The sequence below is a fragment of the Chlorocebus sabaeus genome, chromosome 20 (genome assembly GCF_047675955.1).
Source record: "Chlorocebus sabaeus isolate Y175 chromosome 20, mChlSab1.0.hap1, whole genome shotgun sequence".
Lineage (NCBI taxonomy): Eukaryota > Metazoa > Chordata > Mammalia > Primates > Cercopithecidae > Chlorocebus > Chlorocebus sabaeus.
The window spans coordinates 47,498,889-47,524,191 of NC_132923.1; the positions used below are offsets into that span (position 1 = coordinate 47,498,889).

The 25,303-nt window shown below is 38.8% G+C and overlaps 2 pseudogenes; both read right to left on the bottom strand.

Annotated features, from left to right (window-relative positions):
• Nucleotides 1–1,532: 1,532 nt before the first annotated feature.
• On the bottom strand, nt 1,533–18,649 carry LOC103224469 (guanylate-binding protein 1-like; annotated as a pseudogene).
• Nucleotides 18,650–20,829: 2,180 nt separating this feature from the next.
• Nucleotides 20,830–22,656, bottom strand: LOC103224474 (calpain small subunit 1 pseudogene; annotated as a pseudogene).
• Nucleotides 22,657–25,303: the final 2,647 nt, after the last annotated feature.

The following is a 25,303-nucleotide window of genomic DNA, read 5'->3' on the forward strand; positions in this document are numbered from 1 at the left end:
ATCTAGTATTGTGTGGTCTCATCTGGTCTTCTATGAAGTTTCAGTTCAAGTGAGGTAACAGCTCCACGCTCTATTGTGAAAGGAGGCATTTGCCATGTGATTGGATCAGAGGTAGCTCAAGGTAATAAAAGGCCTCAAAGCAATTAGGAAAGACAGGATTATTAATGTGAATTTAATGGCATTAGCTGCTTCCCTCCTTTTTTCTTACTGTGTTATTCTGAATAACCACATAGTTTTTTCAAGATTCTAATATATATAATCTAATCCATATGATTTTTACACGTGTGAGTTACACAAGGCAGGTATATAAAACTTTGACCAATGTTTCTGTAAAGCAGAGTTCTGCAAACGATGGCTCATGGGTGCCACCCTGTTATTGAAAACAAAAACTGTTTGAAACATAGCCACACCAATTGGTTTAGGTATTTTCTATGACTGCATTTGCACTACATGCAGAACTGAGTACTTCAGACAGAGACTGTATGACCTGCGAAATCACAACTAGTTACTATGTGGTATTTACAGAAAAGATTGCCAACCATTGCTATGAAGACGAAAACCTTATTTTCTGATAAAAATAACTGCAAAAAGAAAACGTAATCAGAAATAAGAACCCTAGTGAAATACATTGTATTTACAGTTCAAAAATAATTTTCAATTGCTGTAAGAAACATCAACCACTTTCCTAGGACTTTTGACACATGAGATAAAGTCTACACATACTAGGTAAACACAAGAGCATTATTAAATGGGTCAAAAATGTCAAAAAACATTCCATATTCTCTTTTGGGGAAACTCAGCAAGATTTCAAGTATGACTGTTAAGAATTAGAAAAGACTAGCATAAGCTTTAGCATTCTGAACAATAAGTAATTGAATTAGTTCAGTTTTGTTACACATCATCTTTTAAAGTCCATCTTTGCAAATTATACATTGCCATAAATACAGTGTGTAATTGGCATTGTGTGACTATGTTTAATCCAGTGTCAATTGTCTAACGGTCTAAAGTGTCCCATTGAAGTTATAATCTGGATGAACTGAACAAGAAGAAAAGTTTTCTTCTTTAGCCCATTTGTTTATCACTCGATTCCTACTGCTGCCCATGGTTTCTTTCACATTCCTCTGGAGAACATCAAGAGATTCTAGATCTCTGTACAAGGTAGTTTGCTTTAGCTTGAAATCATCAGTGAGGATTACACATGGGCAATGTCCAGAAATCACATTATTGCTCATAGACTGTGTAGCCTTGATCTAATGGGTAACTACATGTTGTCTTCACTAAGAAGCTAGGGTGGTTGTCCTTGATATTGGGACATTGTAGACTTGGCCAGACCAATGCCCAAATATTTCCCAAGACTTTTACCTAAGACTCTGCTCAGTATCCATTTGTCTACTGCTTGTCGTCAGGAAGAATAAACTTCTCCTGAGTGGTACCAGCTCATGAACCTTCCTGAGTTGGTACAGAGGTAAATGCATCTTTGTTGCACAATTTACAGTCTTTTTTTGGAAAAAATATGGTTTTGATCACTGTACTGCATGCCTTTATAATTTTGGTGTTATGATGCAAGATCTAATTGTTATCAAATGTAGTGACACTTGTTCCAAATTTTAAAATTGTTTCAGTTATGCCTTGGGTAGGGGTGACAGGAAGGCTCTGGTCTTTAGCTTATGGTATATGTCCTTCGTTGTATCATTGTCCTCTGGAGATTCTGTGTCTCATTTTGCATTCTTCTGCTTATGTTTCAAATCCCTCTTTTAGCAGTCGCTCTTGTTCCTGAAGATGGACAAACGGAGGCTAAGTAAAGTGTAGCAGCAGGCAAATTGAAATATGCTATCTGGCTTCCACATTGAATGATTTGTTATTTAATTTTCTCTTAAAATATTCTCTAGTCTTAATTTTCATTATACTTTTGCTTGGGCATCCAGGCTCAGTGATTTCTTCTCCTGGGAATCCTTTAGCTAAGAGAGAGTCTTAGCTTATACATTTTGCTATGTTTGATGAACCTAAATTATTAACCTTGATTTTCCCCCCATTAATTGTATACAGCCTTGGTGGGCAGTTCTGATCATATGTTTGGCTTCAACTCTTATCTATGCATTATACATTCTTTTATATACCTACCTATACATATACTATTTGTCAGGCTCACGACTATGCCACAGGTCCTTTTGAGGTAGGGAGGGAGTGGGCGGATAAGCCAAAAGAACACGCAGGAGGCCGTAGGCAGGTGAATATGATTTTATTCAGCACCAGCTCTTATCAACAGCTTTCTCACACTAGCTGTCTACACTGTCTGCCCTGCCTTGGGTGCTTAGCCTGGCAGCCCCCCACACAGCTATGCAGCTGGCTCTCCCCTACCTTCAAGGTCAGCAGCTTAACTCTCTCTCTCTCTCTAGGCATGAGTGGGCTGAGCTGTGTCCTGGTTCCCCTCTGTCTGTCTGCAAAGACGGACAGCTTTGGCTTTCTCTTTGGGCACCAGCACCTGCACAGTGTCAACGGGGAATTATACCTTTTATAGACAATAGTGGCTTAGAGCCAAGTGATGGCCTTCCCTATGTTATGGCTATGGTGGTGAGCTTCTCTATGCTACGTCTGCATGGCTATGATGACAAGTGGAGTTATACGCCTGTGCTCTAGACTCACTGAGTCATGCAAGGTGTAAACATCGTACTTTGGCTTATCCTTGATCAAAGCACAGCCATGTTCCTTACACTATCATGTATATGACATAACACGGAAATAAGCAAAGTATCCTCAAAATCTCATAAGGTATATGAATCGTGCATTAGGAAATTTGATCTAAGCTGCCACACCTTGGTGTCAGGGGTAGCCGAAGATAGGTAAGAAATCCGAGTGCCAGACTGACCACACTGAGTTTCTGCACATAGCTCACAACTCAAAACAAACTGGGAGCAGGACATAAAAAATGGTCAGAATTAGCAGAGTATCATACAGGTGTGAGGGTTAGGAGCCTTTCTGCTCATAAAGGTTTTCTTAAATTTAATTTCCTACGAGGTGTCACAGAAAAAAATAATCATTGTGGATTCCACTAAGTGATGAAGACAGCTCCGATGTATTTACTAGCTGTGCGAACTTAATTATTTATTCTTTTTGGAACCTTTGTTTCTTCTTTTAAGTAATAAGGATATAGTTCTTTCTTCATATGGTATTAAGCAAGAGATACACATTTTTCTTTTTTTTTTAGACGGAGGCTCGCTCTGTCGCCCAGGCTGGAGTGCAGTGGCATGATCCTCAGCTCACTGCAAGGTCTGCCTCCCGGGTTCACGCCATTCTCCTGCCTCAGCCTCCACAGTAGCTGGGACTACAGGTGCCTGCCACCATGCCCAGCTAATTTTTTAAATTTTTAGTAGAGATGGGATTTCACCATGTTAGCTAGGATGGTCTAGATCTCCTGACCTCGTGATCTGCCTGCCTCGGCCTCCCAAAGTGCTGGGATTACAGGCGTGAGTCACCGCACCCGGCCAAGATACAGATATTTTAATGATGCCTGGCAGATAATAGCTGCCTTGAAATGAAGGGTATATAAAGGACTGAGTGTGGCACAACTGCAATATTTGCAGTTTAGTGACCAGACTTGGCAGTAGCCAGTTCAGGCCGGACAGACAGGAATTGAAAAGTACAAGTAAGCAAACAGGGTCCTTCCCCTGGGCTTTATGTTCTCCCTGCCACATTAAGTTTGTGATCAGGGAGAATGGAGAGAAAACAGAAAAACAGAAACCTCGAGGTGATGCAATTAGATACCTGAAGTTTAAGAGTGAGGGTCCTCTCTTGCTCTTTCATCAACTGGGCCCTGTCCCTCTCCATCTTCTCAGTCAGTTGTTTCAAGTGTTCCTGATAACTCCTCTCCTTCTGTTCCATCATCTGCTCATTCTTTCTTTGCATTTCCTGCAACATTTTTGCTGAAGCTTGTGCAGACTCAGCTTTCACACGTTCCACTGTGGAGGAAAAGGAAGAAGAAAAATTTGTGTGGGGTTATCTTGTTGCCGCATTCTTCCTTTTACTCTTACCTGTCGTTGTTGTTGCCTGTATATGCCCTACTCAGAGACGACATCAGCAAGTAAGACACACCTTTGTGGATCCTGCTCTAGTTAATGGGTCCCATGTTTATCTAGTCAAGTTATTTCAATTTTTAGAGCTTTTGAGGCCATCTAATCTCTTAACTTACTCCTCACCTTCAATCTCCTTTTCCTTTTCTGTGAGAGTCTGGTCTGTCTGTAGAATTGCATCAGTCATAGACTCCTTGGATTTCAAGTATGTCTGCAGAATCTCTTCAGCCTTAGGACCCAGAGAACACAGAGTGAGCAGTAGGAAATGGCTGGAAGCAGGTGTTCCTGTTCGTCTTCCTGCCATTCTTTCCTCTGGGAATTCTTCCTCTTGACCCTGTTGTCCTTGGTGACCAAATTCCCTGTTCGAGTGACAGGCACATGCTCCTGGCAAGCTGATCAGAGCATCCTACTTAGCAGTCATTTTTAGTAGGCTAATATAGATACTGGGAAAAAGATGGTCTCTGTCCTGTTTAGATTAAGGGCTCTAAGTTTGGAACTGGTAATGCTGTGGTCCCATATGGGCTGAGCCTGCTGGGGAATGAAGCCATCTTTGAGAAAGTAAATATCAGAGTGACTCAAATAAAGAGAGGGTGGGAGGGAGAAAACTGTGGGGATGGGGGAACACTGTACAGAAAGACAGTTCATAATGTTATTTGAAACCTTAGACCCACCTGTCCTGTAAAGCCAGTTTGCAGCCTAAATCAATGAATTACTATTTTTGTTTAAGTAACCATCATTAGGTTCCTGTCTCTTGCAACAGAAAAAGCCCAGCTGTAAAGATGATAATAACAACTTGGTACTTCATCTGCTAATTGAATTTATAACACAATAGTTAATTACACTCTCTTTGATGAGCACCTAGGACATATCTGGTATAACAGCCTCTTTGCATATGTTATTGAATAAAAACATGAATGTTATGCAAACAAAAAAGTACATCTGTGTGCAGTGAAGCTTGGTCACCTTGGTGTTTGCAGGAGGCAGGTCAGCAGCTTTCCATAACTGACAGATAAATCTTGGTTACCTGTATCCCCTTCCTTGGTTCCTCATGGTACTTTTTCTTCAGATCTTGTAGCATCTGAATAAAAAGATGATAGCCCCCCGGTTTCAAATAAATTCCTGCCTTCACTTCTTCTTCTAGAGGACTGAAAATATCCTAAAGTAAAGCTGAGCAATGATCTGATGATGCTTTCTGATTCTGTTTACAAAAGTCGTCGTGCGTTTTGTCTAGCTGGGCCTTTAATGTAAAAATAGGAAGTAAAAGGAGTAACAGGGAAAGGATGTTAGCTTGACCTCAGAATTTTGGGAATGACTTCTCAAAATAAAAGTCAATGACCCTGGAGAAACTGACAGGCTTCTCACCAGGACCACACTCTTCCTCCTGACCCCACTTTCTACTGAAGTTGCTTTCTTTTTGGAGGTGAGGTTCAAGTCTGAGATTGATACCTTTATGTCAACCATTAGAGGAAAACTCTGCTTTTGCATATCGGACTAATGATTTCATATGGAATAAGTGTGGCTGAACAGAAGCCTGTTCAAGATAAGTAGGATGAAAATTTTCTTTGCGTTTGGCTAAAATATCAAATCAGTCTTAAAAGAGTGGGCAGGTAATTTTATTAGAAGCTCTAGTTGTCAGTCACATGCATTTAGGTAAAGGGAAAATTATTCAGGAAAAAATGTTTTAAGACTTTGAGTCTGTAATAATACAATTGGTCCTTTTGATTATGTGATTACAAATCTGTTGTCACCATTATGAAAGCTAGGAAGAATTACTTCTATCAAAATAGATATTCATTTTCTTTCCTTGTAGTACTTTGGCTTCCATGACCCTAAACCGTATAAATTTGAGACAAAAATTACTGCTAACTCTTTTTGAAATAGATGGTCCACATCTTTGAAGGAACTCCTGATGAAGACTTCAATGGCCCCTCTCTCACTGTCCCTGTGCAGGTCCAGCAGCTCCTGGAGGATTTCCGTGGGGAGCTGTACCTTCTGGTCCATCTGCTGTTCGTAGTGGGCAATAGTCTTTTGCACTGCAGCTGAACTCTCTATCTGGGCCAAGGCCAGGACTACATTCTCCAGCAGGGCAGATCATTACTGCTGATGGCATTGACATAGGTGAGCACTATGCTCTCTAGACCTGCATATGGAGAACAGATGCTAATGTTTCTTATAGTAAAGAAAGTCTCGATTCCATGTAATTCTGAGCATGTCAAATACCACCTATTTTCCTCACAGCATCAATGTCCTCAGTATCACCTGGAAGCTTGCTAGAAATACAGACTCTCAGACCCTGTCCAAGATCTATTGAATTAGACTTTTCTCTTTGGTAAGATCCTCAGAAGATATGCATGCATACCAACATTTGAGAGTTCTTGTACTAGATTACATAGACTTGTGTTAATTGAATGTTTGCATCCATTTTAACCCTAAGCACCATTAGGACAGGAACCATATCTATTTCATTTATGTCTGTATCTTCAGTCTATTCATAGTAAGCATTTGATCAATGTGTATGAAACAAATGACACTATTCCAGTAAAAAGGACTCATCCATTTAGTTTATTTTATCACAGTTTTGTCCAAAAGCACTTTCTATAATGCTGGAAATATTTTATATGGGCTGTTCAGTGTGCTAGCCACTAAGTACATGTAGATATGAGTCCTTGAATTACAGCCATGTGATTGACTTTAAAATTTTCCCCATTTAAATTATTTACATTTATGTTTACATAGACACACTTGTCTAGGGGCTACTGTATTGCATGTGCAGGTCCAGTTCACTAGGGCAATTTTAAGCAATAGAACTTTTTTCCCTTGGCCTTTTCCTAGACTGGAAATTTGACTAACAATATATATTAGAAACACTGGTGCCATCTAGAATTTAACACAAATATAGTAGTAGAGTGGGACTTTTCAAAGCTGAAACTAGGTGGAAGTTATTCTATGCTCCCCTAGTCTTAAAAAATGAGCAGAAGTACTAGGAAGGGGACTTACAAGGCCCATTGACCTTGATGCCTCCTGAAAGAGTTTTAGTTTTGGAATTGCTAAAGATGTAGGAACAGAAGTCTGCTACTTGTTGCACAAATTCGGGGTCCAGCTCTTCGTCACATGGTGTCATGAGCTGGGCAAACTTCTTGTGGTGAATCGGCCGATCAAAGATAAAGCATTTCTTCTTTGGGAAGAACTTCTGGATACAGAGTCGGGACAGATTAAAAGTTTCATCTGGGGGGGTGACCAAGATGGCCGAATAGGAACAGCTCTGGCGTTCAGCTCCCAGCGTGAGTGACACAGAAGAAAGGTGATTTCTGCATTTTCAACTGAGGTACCAGGTTCATCTCACTGGGGCATGTCAGACAGTCGATGCTGGTTCACTGGTGCAGCCCGACTACCCAGAGCTGAAGCAGGGCGAGGCATCACCTCACTTGGGAAGCACAAGGGGGAAGGGAATTCCTTTTCCTAGCCAAGGGAAATGGAGACATACAACACCCGGAAAATCGGGTAACTCCCACCCTAATACTGTGCTTTTCCAAGGGTCTTAGCAAACAGCACACCAGGAGATTATATCCCACACCTGGCCCAGAGGGTCCCATGCCCACAGAGCCTCCCTCATTGCTAGCACAGCAGTCTGAGATCTAACTGCAAGGCAGCAGCGAGGCTGGGGGAGGGGCGCCCACCATTGCTGAGGCTTAAGTGGGTAAACAAAGCCACCAGGAAGCTCGAATTGGGTGGAGCCCACCACAGCTCAAGGAGGCCTGCCTGCCTCTGTAGACTCCACCTCTGGGGACAGGGCATAGCTAAACAAAAAGCAGCAGAAACCTCTGCAGATGTAAAAGTCCCTGTCTGACAGCTTTGAAGACAACAGTGGTTCTCCCAGCATGGAGGTTGAGATCTGAGAACTGACAGACTGCCTGCTCAAGCGGGTCTCTGACCCCTGAGTAGCCTAACTGGGAGACATCCCCCACTAGGTGCAGACCGACACCTCACTCCTCACATGACTGGGTACACCCCTGAGACAAAGCTTTCAGAGCAAGAATCAGACAGCAACACTCGCTGTTCAGCAATATTCTATCTTCTGCAGCCTCCGCTGCTGATACCCAGGCAAACAGGGTCTGGAGTGGACCTCAAGCAAACTCCAACAGACCTGCAGCTGAGTGTCCTGACTTAGAAGGAAAACTAACAAACAGAAAGGACACCCACACCAAAACCCCATCAGTACATCACCATCATCAAAGACCAAAGGCAGATAAAACCACAAAGATGGGGAAAAAGCAGTGCAGAAAAGCGGGAAATTCAAAAGATCAGAGTGCATCTCCCCCTCCAAAGGATGCAGCTCGTCGCCAGCAATGAAACAAAGCTGGACAGAGAATGACTTTGATGAGCTGAGTGAAGAAGGCTTCAGTCAATCGAATTTCTCAGAGCTAAAGGAAGAACTACGTAACCAGCGCAAAGAAACTAAAAACCTTGAAAAAAGGATGGATGAATGGATAACTAGAATAATCAATGCAGAGAAGACCTTAAAAGAACTGATAGAGATGAAAACCATGACATGAAAACTACGTGACAAATGCACAAGCTTCTGTAACCGACTCGATCAACTGGAAGAAAGAGTATCAGTGATTGAAGATCAAATGAATGAAATGAAGTGAGAAGAGAAGTGTAGAGAAAAAGGAGTGTAAAGAAATGAACAAAGCCTCCAAGAAATATGGGATTATGTGAAAAGACCAAATCTACATTTGATTGGTGTGCCTGAAAGTGACGGAGAAAATGGAACCAAGTTGGAAAACACTCTGTAGGATATCATCCAGGAGAACTTCCCCAACCTAGTAAGGCAGGCCAACATTCAAATTCAGGAAATACAGAGAACATGACAAAGACACTCCCCAAGAAGAGCAACTCCAAGACACGTAATTGTCAGATTCACTAAAGTTGAAATGAAGGAAAAAATGTTAAGGGCAGCCAGAGAGAAAGGTCGGGTTATCCACAAAGTGAAGCCTATCAGACTAATAGCAGGTCTCTTGGCAGAAAGTTTCCAAGCCAGAAGAGAGTGGGGGCCAATATTCAACACTCTCAAAGAAAAGAATTTTCAACCCAGAATTTCATATTCAGCCCAACTAAGCTTCATAAGTGAAGGAGAAATAAAATCCTTCACAGACAAGCAAATGCTTAGAGATTTTGTCACCACCAGGCTTGCCTTACAAGAGCTCCTGAAGGAAGCACTAAACATGGAAAGGAACAACTGGTACCAGCCATTGCAAAAACATGCCAAAATGTAAAGACCATCGACACTAGGAAGAAACTGAATCAACTAACGAGCAAAATAACCAGCTAATATCATAATGACAGGATCAAGTTCACACATAACAATATTAACTTTAATGTAAATGGACTAAATGGTCCAATTAAAAGACACAGACTGGCAAATTGGATAAAGAGTCAAGACCCATCAGTTTGCTGTATTCAGGAGACCCATCTCACATGCAGAGACACACATAGGCTCAAAATAAAGGGATGCAGGAAGATCTACCAAGCAAATGGAAAACAAAAAAAAAGCAGGGGTTGCAATTCTAGTCTTTGATAAAACAGATTTTAAACCATCAAAGATCAAAAGGGACAAAGAAGGCCATGACATAATGGTAAAGGGATCAATTCAACAGGAAGAGCTAACTATCCTAAATATATATGCACCCAATACAGGAGCACCCAGATTCATAAAGCAAGTCCTGAGAGACTTACAAAGAGACATAGACTCCCATACAATAATAATGGGAGAGTTTAACACCCCACTGTCAACATTAGACAGATCAACAAGACAGAAAGTTAACAAGGATCTCCAGGAATTGAACTCAGCTCTGCACAAAGCAGACCTAATAGACATCTACAGAACTCTCCACCCCAAATCAACAGAATATACATTCTTCTCAGCACCACATTGCACTTATTCCAAAATTGACCACATATTTGGAAGTAAAGCACTCCTCAGCAAATGTAAAAGAACAGAAATTATAACAAACTGTCTTTCAGACCACAGTGCCATCAAACTAGAACTCAGGATTAACAAACTCAATCAAAACCACTCAACTACATGGAAACTGAACAACCTGCTCCTGAATGACTACTGGGTACGTAATGAAATGAAGGCAGAAATAATGATGTTCTTTGAAACCAGTGAGAACAAAGATACAAGATACCAGAATCTCTGGGACACATTTAAAGCAGTATGTAGAGGGAAATCTATAGCACTAAATGCCCACAAGAGAAAGCTGGAAAGATCTAAAATTGACACCCTAACATCACAATTAAAAGACCTAGAGATCAAGAGCAAACACATTCAAAAGCTAGCAGAAGGCAAGAAATAACTAAGATTAGAGCAGAACTGAAGGAGATAGAGACACAAAAAACCCTCCAAAAAATCAATGAATCCAGGAGTTGGTTTTTTGAAAAGATCAACAAAATTGATAGACCGCTAGCAAGACTAATAAAGAAGAAAAGAGAGAAGAATCAAATAGATGCAATAAAAAATGATAAAGGGGATATCATCACCGACCCCACAGAAATACAAACTACCATCAGAGAATACTACAGACACCTCTATGCAAATAAACTAGAAAACCTCGAAGAAATGGATAATTTCCTGGACACTTACACTCTCCCAAGAGTAAACCAGGAATAAATTGAATCCCTGAATAGACCAATAGCAGGCTCTGCAATTGAGGCAATAATTAATAGCTTACCAACCAAAAAAAAAAGTCCAGGACCAGGCGGATTCACAGCCAAATTCTACCAGAGGTCCAAGGAGGAGCTGGTACCAATCCTTCTGAAATTGTTCCAATCAATAGAAAAAGAGGGAATCCTCCCTAACTCATTTTATGAGGCCAACATCATCCTGATACCAAAGCCTGGCAGAGACACAACAAAAAAAGAGAATTTTAGACCAATATCCCTGATGAACATCAATGCAAAAATCCTCAATAAAATACTGGCAAATAGAATCCAGCAGCACGTCAAAAAGCTTATCCATCATGATCAAGTGGGCTTCATCCCTGGAATGCAAGGCTAGTTCAACATATGCAAATCAATAAATATAATCCAGCATATAAACAGAACCAAAGACAAAAACCACATGATTATCTCAATAGATGCAGAAAAGGCCTTTGACAAAATTCAACAACCCTTCATGCTAAAAACTCTCAATAAATTCGGTATTGATGGAATGTATCTCAAAATGACAACAGCTGTTTATGACAAACCCACAGCCAATATCATACTGCATGGGCAAAAACTGGAAGCATTCCCTTTGAAAACTGGCACAAGATAGGGATGCCCTCTCTCACCACTCCTATTCAACATAGTGTTGGATGTTCTGGCTAGGGCAATCAGGCAAGAGAAAGAAATAAAGTGTATTCAGTTAGGAAAAGAAGAAGTCAAATTGTCCCTGTTTGCAGATGACATGATTGTATATTTAGGAAACCCCATTGTCTCAGCCCAAAATCTCCTTAAGCTGATAAGCAACTTCAGCAAAGTCTCAGGATACAAAATTAATGTGCAAAAATCACAAGCATTCTTATACACCAGTAACAGAGAAACAGAGAGCCAAATCATGAATGAACTCCCATTCACAATAGTTTCAAAGAGAATAAAATACCTAAGAATCCAACTTACAAGGGATGTAAAGGACCTCTTCAAGGAGAACTACAAACCACTGCTCAGTAAAATAAAAGAGGACACAAACAAATGGAAGAACATACCATGTTCATGGATAGGAAGAATCAATATTGTGAAAATGGCCATACTGCCCAAGGTAATTTATAGATTCAATGACATCCCCATTAAGCTACCAATGACTTTCTTTACAGACTTGGAAAAAACTATTTTAAAGTTCATATGGAACCAAAAAAGACCCTGCATTGCCAAGACAATCCTAAGCCAAAAGAACAAAGCTGGAGGCATCATGCTACCTGACTTCAAACTATACTACAAGTCTACAGTAACCAAAACAGCATGGTACTGGTACCAAAACAGAGATATAGACCAGTGGAACAGAATGGAGCCCTCAGAAATAATACCACACATCTACAGCCATCTGATCTTTGACAAACCTGACAAAAACCAGAAATGGGGACAGGATTCCCTGTTTAATAAATGGTGCTGGGAAAATTGGCTAGCCATAAGTAGAAAGCTGAAACTGGATCCTTTCCTTATTCCTTATACGAAAATTAATTCAAGATCGATTAGAGACTTAAATGTTAGACCTAAAACCATAAAAACCCTAGAAGAAAACCTAGGTAATACCATTCAGGACATAGGCATGGGCAAGGACTTCATGTCTAAAACACCAAAAGCAACAGTAACAAAAGCCAAAATTGACAAATGGGATCTAATTAAACTGAAGAACTTCTGCACAGCAAAAGAAACTATCATCAGAGAGAACAGGCAACCTACAGAATGGGAGAAAATTTTTACAATCTACTCATCTGACAAAAGGCTAATATCCAGAACCTACAAAGAACTCAAACAAATTTACAATAAAAAAACAACCCCATCAAAAAGTGGGCAAAGGATATGAAGAGACACTTCTCAAAAGAAGACATTCATACACCAACAGGCACATGAAAAAATGCTCATCATCACTCACCATCAGAGAAATGCAAATCAAAACCACAATGAGATACCATCTCACAGTTAGAATGGCAGTCCTCCTGAGCAACACCTTCATGTACAATAGCATGCCAGTTAGAATGGCAATCATTAAAAAATCAGGAAACAACAGGTGCTGGAGCGGATGTGGAGAAATAGGAACACTTTTACACTGTTGGTGGGACTGTACACTAGTTCAACCATTGTGGAAAACAGTGTGGCGATTCCTCAAGGATCTAGAACTAGAAATACAATTAGACTCAGCCATCCCATTACTGGGTATATACCTAAAGGATTATAAATCATGCTGCTATAAAGACACATGCATACGTATGTTTATTGCAACACTATTCAGAATAGCAAAGACTTGGAATCAACCCAAATGTCCATCAGTGACAGACTGGATTAAGAAAATACGGCACATATACACCATGGAATACTATGTAACCATAAAAAGGATGAGTTCATGTCCTTTGTAGGGACATGGATGCAGCTGGAAACCATGATTCTCAGCAAACTATCGCAATAACAGAAAACTAAAACACGGCACGTTCTCACTCATAGGTGAGAATTGAACAATGAGATCACTTGGACACAGGAAGGGGAACATCACACACTGGGGCCTATTGTGGGAAGGGGTCGGGGGGAGGGATAGCATTAGGAAATATGCCTAATGTAAATGACGAGTTAATGGGTGCAGCATACCAACATGGCACATGTATACATATGTAACAAATCTGCACGTCGTGCACATGTACCCTAGAACTTAAAGTATTTAAAAAAAAAAAAAAAACAGCCTAAAAGTTGTCAATATTGACGTAAGCAGAGAAGGTTGGACTTGAGCTTGGTAAAAAGAAAAAAAAAAAGAAAAGTTTTATCTGTTTAACTGGTATCTAGAAAAACATAAAAAAATCATAAAATTGCCTAATATAAGTGTTTCTGTAAAGAGCCAAATAATTAATATTTTAGGCTTTTCAGGCTGGGTGGTCTCTTTTCCAAATACTGAACTCTGTTATTGGAGCATATGACAACAATTTTTGAAAATCTGTAAATGAATGGGCATAGCGTTATTCCAAGAAAACCTTATTTTACAAAGACAGCTGGCAGGCAGGATTGGCCATTATTTGTCTTGGGCTGTAGTTTGCCAGTGCTTGAACTAGCACACGTTCATGTTTTAGTCTATGTTCTTTAAATAAATACCCATTTTGCTCCACATTCTGTGGCTAAATAGAAGATCACAAACCCTAGGCAGGGAGATAAAATTAATCTAATCATAGCATACACATAGGTGAAAGAACAAGAAACTTGTTTTAGAACAATGACAAATGTAATTTAAAATAACATCTATTAATCTGGATATTCAACAAGCATTAATTTCTAGGAATAGCCAGCTGAAGACACAGAAAACTGCAAATTTGGGAAAACTAGCAATAGTAAACTGAAAAATGATAATTTCTTTTGTTTTCTCATCCTCATTTATCAGTTGAAGCTCTCCGTTACCTTGCTTCAGCTTCAGGGAGTATGTCAGGTACTCATCTGCTGTGATGGGTTGTCCATCTGCTTCTAAGTCCAGGGAGAAATCTCTCAGTGTCCACACAAAGTCTGGGAAGAAGCTCACAAAGTCAGCTGAATCCTCATTCTCATTCTCATCAGGTGAGGATTTTGATCGGATTCGGTGTGTCAGCTCTGTCACATAGCTGAGTAGCTAACTAAGGAAATGTGACAAAATGAACAGGGACCTCATCCCATATTAGTTCAACACATTCCCAAACCTTCCATTTTCCTTTGCTCCTAACCTAAGTGTCATTTCTAAAGTGGATACATGGGATCGCTCCTCGTACTTGCATTATTTTTTGTTTTCTCCTCTTGAGCTTGATTCATGAGGATTCAGAGTCAGGCAGCTGATTTATGAATACAGGTGTCCCCTCTGACCTGGGTGCTGTTCTGGGTCACAAAGGATACTGCAGTTGGTCCATGGCCTGCTGGTTGATGGTTCCCATGCTATTGTACACGGAGGTGCTGCTCAGGAGGACGGCCAGGGCGAAGATCCAGGAGTCATTCTGGTTGTCACCGTGGAAGTCAAGACACACTGGAGTCAGGAGCAAGTTTCATTGTCACAGCACTTTCCAGAGTAACAGTAGTAAAACAATGTTCATATGTTAGAGGTTTTTTTTTTTGTTTTTGTTTTTGTTTTTTAACACTAATGACCTATTAAAGGAAGACAATACAAAAATTATTCTCAGTAGGATGTGGCTTTTGGGTAGTTTTTCGATGAGTGTTTTTGGGTTACTATGATTCTTACTAGGTCTAATGATCATCAACAGATAATTGTAAAATTAAAATTCAAGGTTGGTGGGCATTTTAAGGCCTGAAGTACAATTTAAATTTAAAATTTTCTCTTTTTTTTTCAATAACAAAATTCACATATAAGATTGATACTGTTACTTGCTATTTTAGCAAGTAATTAATATACACCTGAAATGTATTATCTTATTAAATATTCAAAATAATACTATGTGGCCAACATAGGTCTTTTCCATACATTTTGAAGGTTGGAATGCTGAGGCTAAAATAAGTCAATTTTCTCAGGCTACTGAATTAGTGACAGAATTTAATTTAAATACAAAGTCACGAGGCTTTAGACCCAAATTCTTAACTAAAGTTCTCTGCAGGAAAAGACTTATGACACTGGGATTATTTGTGCTCCCTTTATGCATCTGTGTTAACCCACACATATTACAGCCTATAGTTAATGGTTAATAAACAATTAAATGGTGCATAAAATACTCAGAGAAGAGGGACTCACTCCACAATTGGATCCTTGAGTCTCACCTTCTCTACATCTCCCAGACCCTCGGTGTCCAGCAGAACTAGGATGTGGCCTGGCTTCTTGGGATGGGGCACACACCACATCCTGATTCCTTTAGTGTGAGACTGCACTGTGGAGCCCAGAGAGAAGCCTGCAAGGGAGAGAGGAGACCAGAGATGGAGATCTAGTAACAGGCAATTCTGGTAGTTGAAGGAAAAGGTAGCATATTTAAGGTTAGGAGAGAACCGAAACGACAATCACTATTCATCTTACTTAGTTACAATCAAAGAAATAGGAAATTTGAATATCCAATGCATGGAAAAATTCAGGAGGCTTTCATGATAAAAACAATAAACAAAGTAGAAATAGAAAAACAGTACCTCAACATAATAAAGGCCATATATTAAAAACCCACAGCTCACTTCACATTTAATGATGAAGCTTCATAGCTTTTCCTATAACATCAGGAACAAGAGAAGGATGCCTACTTTTGCCATTTGTGTTCCATAGAACACTGCAAGTCCTGTCCAGAGTAATTAGACAAGAAAAGCATAAAGGAGGCATCCTAATTGGTAATGAAAAAGTAAAATTATCTGTCTGCTGACAGTAGTATCTAATTTGTAGAAAACATTAAATATTCCACAAAAACCTATTAGAACTATTAAAAGAATTCACCAAAGTTGCAGCATGCAAAGTCAATATGGAGAAATCAGTTGCTAGTGTATAAAAATAGAATTAGAACAGGAATTCTAATTTCCTTCCTAAACGAAAAGAAAAGGAAATTTTGAAAACAATCCCATTTAACAGCATCAAAAGAATAAACTACCTAGGAATAAGCTTAACCAAGCAGGCAAAAGAGTTGTAGAGTGAAAACTTCAAACACCCTTTAAAGACATTATAGATGACATAAATTATTAGAAAGGCATCCTGCATTCATGGATTGGAAGACTTAATATTCTTAAGATGTCACTACTACCCAAAATGATGTACAGGTTTGATGTAATACCTACCAACATTCCAATTACTTTGTATAAATAGAAAAATCCACCATAACTTTCATATGAAATTTCTGGAGATCCCCTAATGATGGAAATAATCTTAAAAAGGAAGAGCAAAGTTGGAATCTCACAATTTCTGATTTCTGAGACGTATTACAAAACCATGTATGGTACTGGTATAAAGACTGACATATAAACCAATGGAATAGAAAAACAGCCCATGAATAAACTCTGACATATATGGTCAAATGATTTCCAGTACGGGTGTCAAGATCATTTAATGAAGAAAGGAGAGTCTCTTTAACAAATGATGTTGAGGAAATGAGATATCTCCTTAAAAAAGTTGGGCTGTTACCTTATAACTTATAAATATGAACTCAAAATGAATCAAAGAGTTGAATATTAGAGTTAAAACTATAAAAGTTGTAGAAGAAAACAAAGGGCAAAAGTTTTATAATATTGGATATGGCAATGATTTTTTTGAATAAGAAACCAAAAGTATAGTCAATAAAAGAAAAAGTAGACGAGTTGGACTTCATCAAAATTTAAAACTTTTGAGTGTTAACAGACTATCAACAGAGTTAAAAAAGGCAACACATAGAATGTAAGAAAAGATTTGCTAAACATGTATATGATAAGGGATTGATATCTAGAAAATATAAAAAAATTTACAAAGCAACACAAATAAACAACCAGATTAATAAATGAACAAAGGACTTGAATAGACATTTTCCCAAAGAAGATATACGAGTGGCCAATAAGCACATGAGAAGATGCTCAATATCGCTAGTCATTAGGGAAATCAAAATCAAAACCACAACGAGATACTACTTAACCTCCATTCCTATGGACACTATCAAAAAAACAAACAAACAAACAAACAAAAAAAACACTGAAAATAAAAAATGTTGGTGAGGAAGTAGAGAAATTAGAGCCCTTGTGCATTTCTGTTGGGAATGTAAAATGGTACAGTCACTGTGGAAAATGGTATAGTGATTTCTTTAAAAAAACAGTTAACATGGAATGACTCCATAAGCCAACAATTCCCCTTCTGGATATATTCCCAAAAGAAGTGAAAGCGGGGACTTGAACAGATATTCAGACACTCATGTTCCTATTAGCATTATTTATAATAGACAAAAGGTGGAAGCAATCCAAGTGGCCATTGACAGATGAAGAGATAAACAAATTATCAAAGACATACAATTACTAAGCCTTAAAAAGGAAGAGTTTTGACACGTACTAACACACTGATGAAACTTGAAGACATATGAATTGAAATAAGACAGTCACAAAAGGACAAATATTGAATGATTCCACTTATATGAGTTTTCTGTAGTAGTCAAATTCATAGAGATAGAATGTAGAATGATGGCAGGCAATGGGTTGATGTGGAGCTTTTGTTTATTTAGTACAGAGTTTCTGTTAGGCAAGATGAAAGAGTTCTGGATATGGATGGAGGTGACAGTTGTATAACAGTGTGAATTTAATTAATGTCACAGAGTTGTACACTTAAAAATGGTTATGAGGTTAAATTTTATGTTTTTTTTTTTACAATAAAAAAGAATATCCAATACAGACTGAAACATTTTTTCAACCTTAAAGATCATTGTAAACTCACTGTTATGGCATAAAAATTATAATAAACATTGTATAGTTTATTGTAGTTATTATTATGTACATTAATAATTTTTATTACAGTCTTACTCCTTTTAGGAAAGTCATAATTTGTGCTTTTGAAAGGGAAACTAACGTATCGTGGGAATAATTAATGAATTTAATCTTATCCTCTGGAACAGCATGAAGATAAGGAGACCGACTGTGAATGGAAAGTTAGCTTTCAGTATTCATCCTCATCTCTAACTTTCTCTCCTCACATCCTCGTAATGGATGCTGACTGTGTAGATGGACAGAAGGGACTTGGCAGAGCTTTGCTCATGCCACTCACCCTTTTTCTTCCCAGCCAGCTTGTTCATCAGGTAGGATTTGCCTGTGCGGTAGAGGCCCACAATTGCCACCACCACTACAGGCTGCCTAATGGCAGACAGGATCTTCAGAGCTTGTGGATTCGCCATCAGTCACCTATTAGTGTTCTCAATGAGGCACATTGGGCCTGTCATGTGGATCTCTGATGCCATGTCTGGGGTGTTCCCTTGTCTGCAAGAGAAGAGGCAAAATAAACGAAAATTTCTAGTGTTTTGCAATTATAAGGGAGAATCATAAGATTCCCCAGTATGGCCGAAAGTTTTGTGTGTGACAGTGAGAGAGGAGGCAAAATCTGTATCATTTGAGAAAGTTATGGAAGCATTGTCAAAGTAGCTCATTATAAAAAATGTTAGCATGACAGTGACTTATCAGTGTTGCGGGATCCAGGAGGACGAGAGAGTGACCTCGGGTTAAAACAAGAGAATTTTTATTGAGTGCACTCAGGCCCCAGCAGACTCACATGCAAAGACAGCACTTGACTTTCATACACACTTCACAAAAGCGGGTGGGCTAGCTTGAAGCAAGCTTACAGTGGTGTGAAAGCAGGGATATAGAGGCAGGACAAACTCAGGATTGCACATGACCCTTGCCAAGCAACCCAGATGTCTGTTATCTAGGTTTTGCTCTAAAGAGCCTTATACTGGTTTATCTTATAACTTTCACTATGGTGCCCAGGCAGGCTGTAGTTCAGGCCTACTCAGGCTTCTCATGACCTTCACTCTACTTCTTAGATAAAACAGAATACTTGAAGTCACTAGTTACGGAGAACAGGAATCTAAAAACTTATTCCATTAAACAAAGGAAAATTAGTTTTTCTTCTCCCTATGTTGAGGGAGTGCTGGGAGAGTCTCCAGAGCACATTAGATAACATTATGAAGACTTGTCCTGGGTCTGGTCTGTGCATGTTGCTGCCTCTGGGACAAGTCAGCCTAATACAGGAACACTTATTTCTTTTTCTTTTTAATTGTATTTTTCTTTAATTTCCTGCCTCATCAACATTCAACTACACTCACAACCCAAATATTTCATTTAATTTATTGTGGAAAACTTTCTTTTTGGATTCTTATTAAATATTTTCACTAGACAATTAATGGAAGATGGAATAGGATTTAGAGGATGTTTTTTGCATCCTGGCTGTATGTAAGGAATTCAATATTGATTTACTTATTAATTCTAACAGTGAATAAATATCCAACACAGTGAATCAGTATTCATAGTTTGATGTTTACCCTTAGAATAATTTCCAGAGATTTTTAAATGTGTTCCTTCCTCCGTCTTCAACTGGTTATGCTCTACAATGAAAGCTATAAAACACTGAGGAAAGAAATTGAAGAGTACATAAAAATGGAAAAGTAATTCCATGCGCAAGAATTTGAAGAATGAACATTTAAAAAATGTCCATACAACCCAAAGAAATCCACAGATTCAGTGAATTCCCTATCAAAATATCAATGACATTCTTCACAGAAATAGAGAAAATTATTTAGGTTCCATATAAATCCTACAGTTTATATGGAACCACTGAAGACCCAGAGTAGCCTAAGCTGTCCTGAGCAAAAAGAACAAAACTGGAGGAATCATTACCTGACTTCAAATTATACTACAGAGCTACGTAACCCAAACAGCGTGTTACTGGCATAAGAATGTACATGTAGATAATAGAACAGATTAGGGAACCCAGAAACAAATCCATACACCTACAGAGCACTCATTTCTGACAAAGGTGCTGGGAACATACATGAGGGAAAGAAAAATCTCTTAAACAAGTGGTGCTGGGAAAACTGCATATTCATATGCAGAAGAATGAAAATAGACCCCTAGCTATCACCATATACAAAAATCACGTCAAAATGGATTAACGTTTTAAATCTAAGACCTTAAACTATAAAACTACTACAAGAAAACTTTAGGAAAACTCTTGACATTGGAATGGAAAAAGATTTCCTGAGTGACCAAAGCAAAAATGGACAAGTCAAATCACATTAAGTTAAAAAAGGGAAAAAATTAACAAAGTGAAGAGACAACCCACAGAATAAGAGAAAATATTTGCAAACTATTCATCTGACAAGGGATTAATAACCAGAATATATAAGGAGCTCAAATCACAAGATTCCTTAAAAAACTAAAAATAGAGCTACCATATGATCCAGCAATTCTACTGCTGAGTATATACCACCCCAAAAGGAAATATGCATGTCAAAGGGATATCTGCACTTCCACATTTGTTGCAGCACTCTTCACAATAGCCAAGATTTGGAAACAACCTAAGTGTTAATCAACAGATGAATGGATAAGGAAAATGCTTACATATACACAATGGAGTACTATTCAGCCATCAAAAAGAATGAGATTCTGTCATTTGCAACAACTTGGGTTGAATTCATGGTCATTATGTTAAGTGAAATAAGCCTTCCTTCCTTCCTTCCTTCCTTCCTTCCTTCCTTCCTTCCTTCCTTCCTTCCTTCCTTCCTTCCTTCCTTCCTTCCTTCTTTCCTTCCTTCCTTCCTCTCTCTCTCTCTTTCTTTTTCCCATACATTTTTTCTTCCTCCTGGGCCTGGCAGGCTAGGAGCAGAATACAGACGAAACCACTGGAACATGTGGGACTGGAATAGCCTGATGTTTGGCTGCTTGGGTGGTAACTGTGAATGGGTGGACCAGGGTGTGTAGGGAGTGGAGTCGTCCTCCCAGAACTGAGAGAGGGCCCTTGGGGCATGCGAGCAATGCAAGTGTGGAGGTTGGCACAGATACAAGAGTGAGGTTATGGCATGAGAGTGAGATGGGTATGGTGGGGTGGGGTGACTGTTGGAAGAGTGTGTTAGCATGTTTTAGAGTCGGGGCCAACTCATGGCATGTTGGGGCACATTTGACCCTGGATGTTGACTGAGAAGCTGGGTGCCAAGGGCTTGAAGAACAAAAGGCCCATAGGTCAGCAGGACCCATGAAGATGTGACTGCAAACAGGATCAGCACTGGGAGAGGCTGAGGCTCCAAGGTGACTCCTATAGCAAGGCAGTGAAGGGGCAGGCCTGGGTTTCCCATTTAGAAATACATTGTCAGCTGCAGCCACTCTTGGATATTCACTTGGAGGGGTCTAGTGTCATCTTTGTAAAGAGATTTCAAGGCATGGAACAAAGCATCTGACCTAATCAAGCAGCTGATAAAGTTGTCAAAATCCATGTTCCCTCCTTCATCCAAGTAGTGTCAGAATATTACGTTGTAGTTGTTCATTCAGGTGGAACCCTGCTGCCTCAAAGGCCCCTGCAAGTTCACTGCTGCAAATGGTTCCAGATCAGTCAACATCAAACTGCTTGTATATTGTCTGTCACCTTTTGATGTTGTTCCACAGGTACTTGAATTCCTCAAAGTCCAGCTTGCCTGTGATGTCACTATCCATCATGGCCACCATGCTTTGACATGTATCAATGCCAAAACCATGAGTCTTCAGTTCAGTCCTACTGATAACAACCTTGTGGAGAACATTCATCAGTTCTGCGCCACTGACCTTGATGTCATCTCCAGCCAACTGGGCAAAGACTCTCCAGAAATGATGGACCTCCGCACTCTTGTTGGCCTCAGTGTTGGAGCAATGTGTGTGTGGAGGCAGGGGCTCTAGGCTGTGCTGTGTAGCCATCTCCATGATGGACCTAATGACTCCACCTAGGAAGCACATGGCCACTCTGCCACCTCTTCTGCCTCTGCTGAAGAACTGATTGCCAGACCTCTGGATGTGAGGAGACATGTTCCTAGTTAACTCATTCTTGAAGGGTGGACGTGGCAGTGGCAGGAATAGGAGAGATGAAGACCTAGATAGGGGCCTAGGGAATGTGCTTGGAGACCTGATCGGTGGGGGATCACTCTATGGCTTTTGATTGGAGAGTTTCATCCATTCACATTCAATGTAATCATTGATAAGTAAGGACTTAATCTTGCTATTTTATGTGTTTTCCAGTAGTTTTGTGGTCTTATTTTCTTTCCTGTCTTCCTTTTAGCAAAGGTGATTTTTTCTGGTGGTATGTTTTAATTTCTTGCTTTTTATTCTTTGTGTATCTGTTTTACGTTTTTTGATTTGAGGTTACAGTGAGGTTTGCAAATAATGTTTTATAACCTATTATTTCAAACTGATGACAACTCTGACTGCATAAACAAACAAATAACAAACAAGCAAAGAGAAAATGAATAAAAATTCTACACTTTAATTTCATCTCCATGCTTTTCAAATTTTTGTTGTTTCTATTTATTATTATACTGTCTATGTCTTGAAAAGTTGTTATAGTTATTATTTTAGATAGGTTTATCTTTTAGTCTTTCTACTTGAGATATGAGGAGTTTACACACCACAATTATGGTGCCATAATATTCTTTTTTTCCCCTGTGTACTTGCTACCACCAGTGAGTTTTGTACCTTCAGATGATTTTTTTTATTGCTCATTAATGTCCTTTTCTTTCAGATTGAAGGAGTCCCTTTAGCATTTCTTGTAAGACAGGTCTGTTATTGATGAAATCCTTCAGCTTTTGTTTGTCTGATATTATAAAATTGACTCATTGAAAAAAATATACACAGGATAATTTTATAGTATTATTTGCAATGAATCATTTCTCTTTATTGTACATCATTCTAAATATAAATTGAAAGTAGTTCATAACTAAATCTTTGGCTTCCTATACTTTTAAAAAATGGATATCCCAGTTTGAATTTTCAATAATAATCTCAGAAAACACCCATATGATTTCCCAATGTTAAAATAAATTGATTTTGTTGAAATAAGTCCTATTTTTGTTTGTTTTTTAATTTAAATTGATTAGGAATAATTCAAAGGGATCTGGGGATATGATGGATATGATTTTTCCTCAAAATAATAATTATTTCCAATCTTCCAGATAGAATCTATTAAGAATTTGATCAAAAAACCCCAAATTATACCAAATTATAAACTCTTGATGGTAGTAAAACTATAAGCCAAATCTAGAATTCTGGTATGGTTTGAAGATGTCTAATTCTATTTTCCTGATCTTCAAGTCCCTTTTTGTCAAGCCCTAATCTCATTTCCAGTCTCATCTTTCATTTCAACACACCTATTCAGTGCTTCAGTCAAATGGAATAATTCTACAGTACCTTTAGTAAGACCTACACTTTCTAACATATCTGACTTGGCTTATGCTGGTCTTTCCTCTTGAATGGTCCCTTTATCTATACAATTACACCTTGTATAACTTTTTTAAAGACTAGCTATTTTAAGCCTAGGGCTATTTTTTATGGTTATAGTCTCTTCTTGTTCTGAACTCACAGAGTACTTGTTCCCATTTATTGAAATTACCACATTTTCTTTTACATTGTAGCTTTTCATAACATTTCTGGCAAACGTTATCACCCTGGTTGCATTTATAGTTTTACTTGTTTATTTCCCTCACCAGAAAGTCATCTTTATGAGGGCAGAGACTGGTATATTGAATCATACATAAATAAAATGCAGTGCCTGGCATTTAGTGGATGAACAACAAACGCTTGTTGGGTTTAATTCATAGCATTTTTATCCTCAATACAGCCCATAACTGATAAAAATTTGCTAAAGAAATGCTTATCCACATCTGAAGTTTGAGCTTAAGACTGTCTTCAAAAATACGTGTTTTTTGTCCCATTATCTAGCTGTATATAGCCTAGCTGAAATAGCAAGTGAACAAATGAATGAATGAAGAGTAGATGCCTAAATCTCTTGCTGCCATATACTTTCTAGATTGATTGCAAGAACGACTTGTGGATTTTTGCACTGATAGTGCTTTCGAGTGGACACTGTGTCACAACACCATGAGCACCATCAATCACCAGGCTCAGGAGAAGCTGTGGCATCCTTCTAGGACCTGAACCACCATGATTTATTGATTTTACAGGAGTGGCAACTAAGACTGTTCCTCTTTCCTATAACTCAAAATCAAGATTGGAGATAAGAGGATATAAGGCCAAAGAGAAGTTCATAAAACTTGTTTCTAAGTGATATTTGGAAATTGTGAGATAGGGTGCTTATCTTTCCTTAGATAAGGTCTATCTATGTGGTTGAACTAACAAAACTAACCAAGGCACGATCCTCACTTAGAGTGGAGGAGAGAACTCCACTGAGTTTGGAATTTCTTTTTAGCTTAGTTTAAATTGTATGGGATTTTGTGCTGTAACTGAAGATAGTTCAATGCCCCACTACCAGAGATGACTATCTGAAGGATGTCTTAAAACTGAATCTAGGTGACAGAGCATGGCCTTGGTGGTAGAAAATTCAATAGGAGGTGGGAATCAACCTAAAAATTTGATGTCAATTTTTAAGATTGATCAAAGCCTGTTTCAGTGGTGATTTCTGGTTGTTGAAAGGTGATTGATAATTTATTTTCATGGGTTATGATTCCTTGAGAAACTCCAGGAGCTAGAGTTTGAACACATTAAGGAAATATAGGCCCAATGTTGGATCAAGTGATTTTAGGCCAATTAGTACCATGAAATTTGTACCATATCCAGGTTACAATCAGTGTTATAACTTCTTAAGTCTCATATACATATATTACTTATTAAATACTTTTTCTGTTCTATATCAAGAAAAATAACTACAGTCATCCCTCAGTATACATAGAGAATTGGTTCTAGGACCACTGTGGATAATCCATGCAAAATCCTTGCATATCCAAGTCCAGCAGTGGCCCTGCAGAATTCGTGTATAACAAAAGATGACCCTTCATATATGTGGGTTTCACATTCCTCAAACAGTATATTTTCATACTGTGTATTTTAGTTGAAAAAAATCCATGGTAAGTGAACTCAAAGTTCAA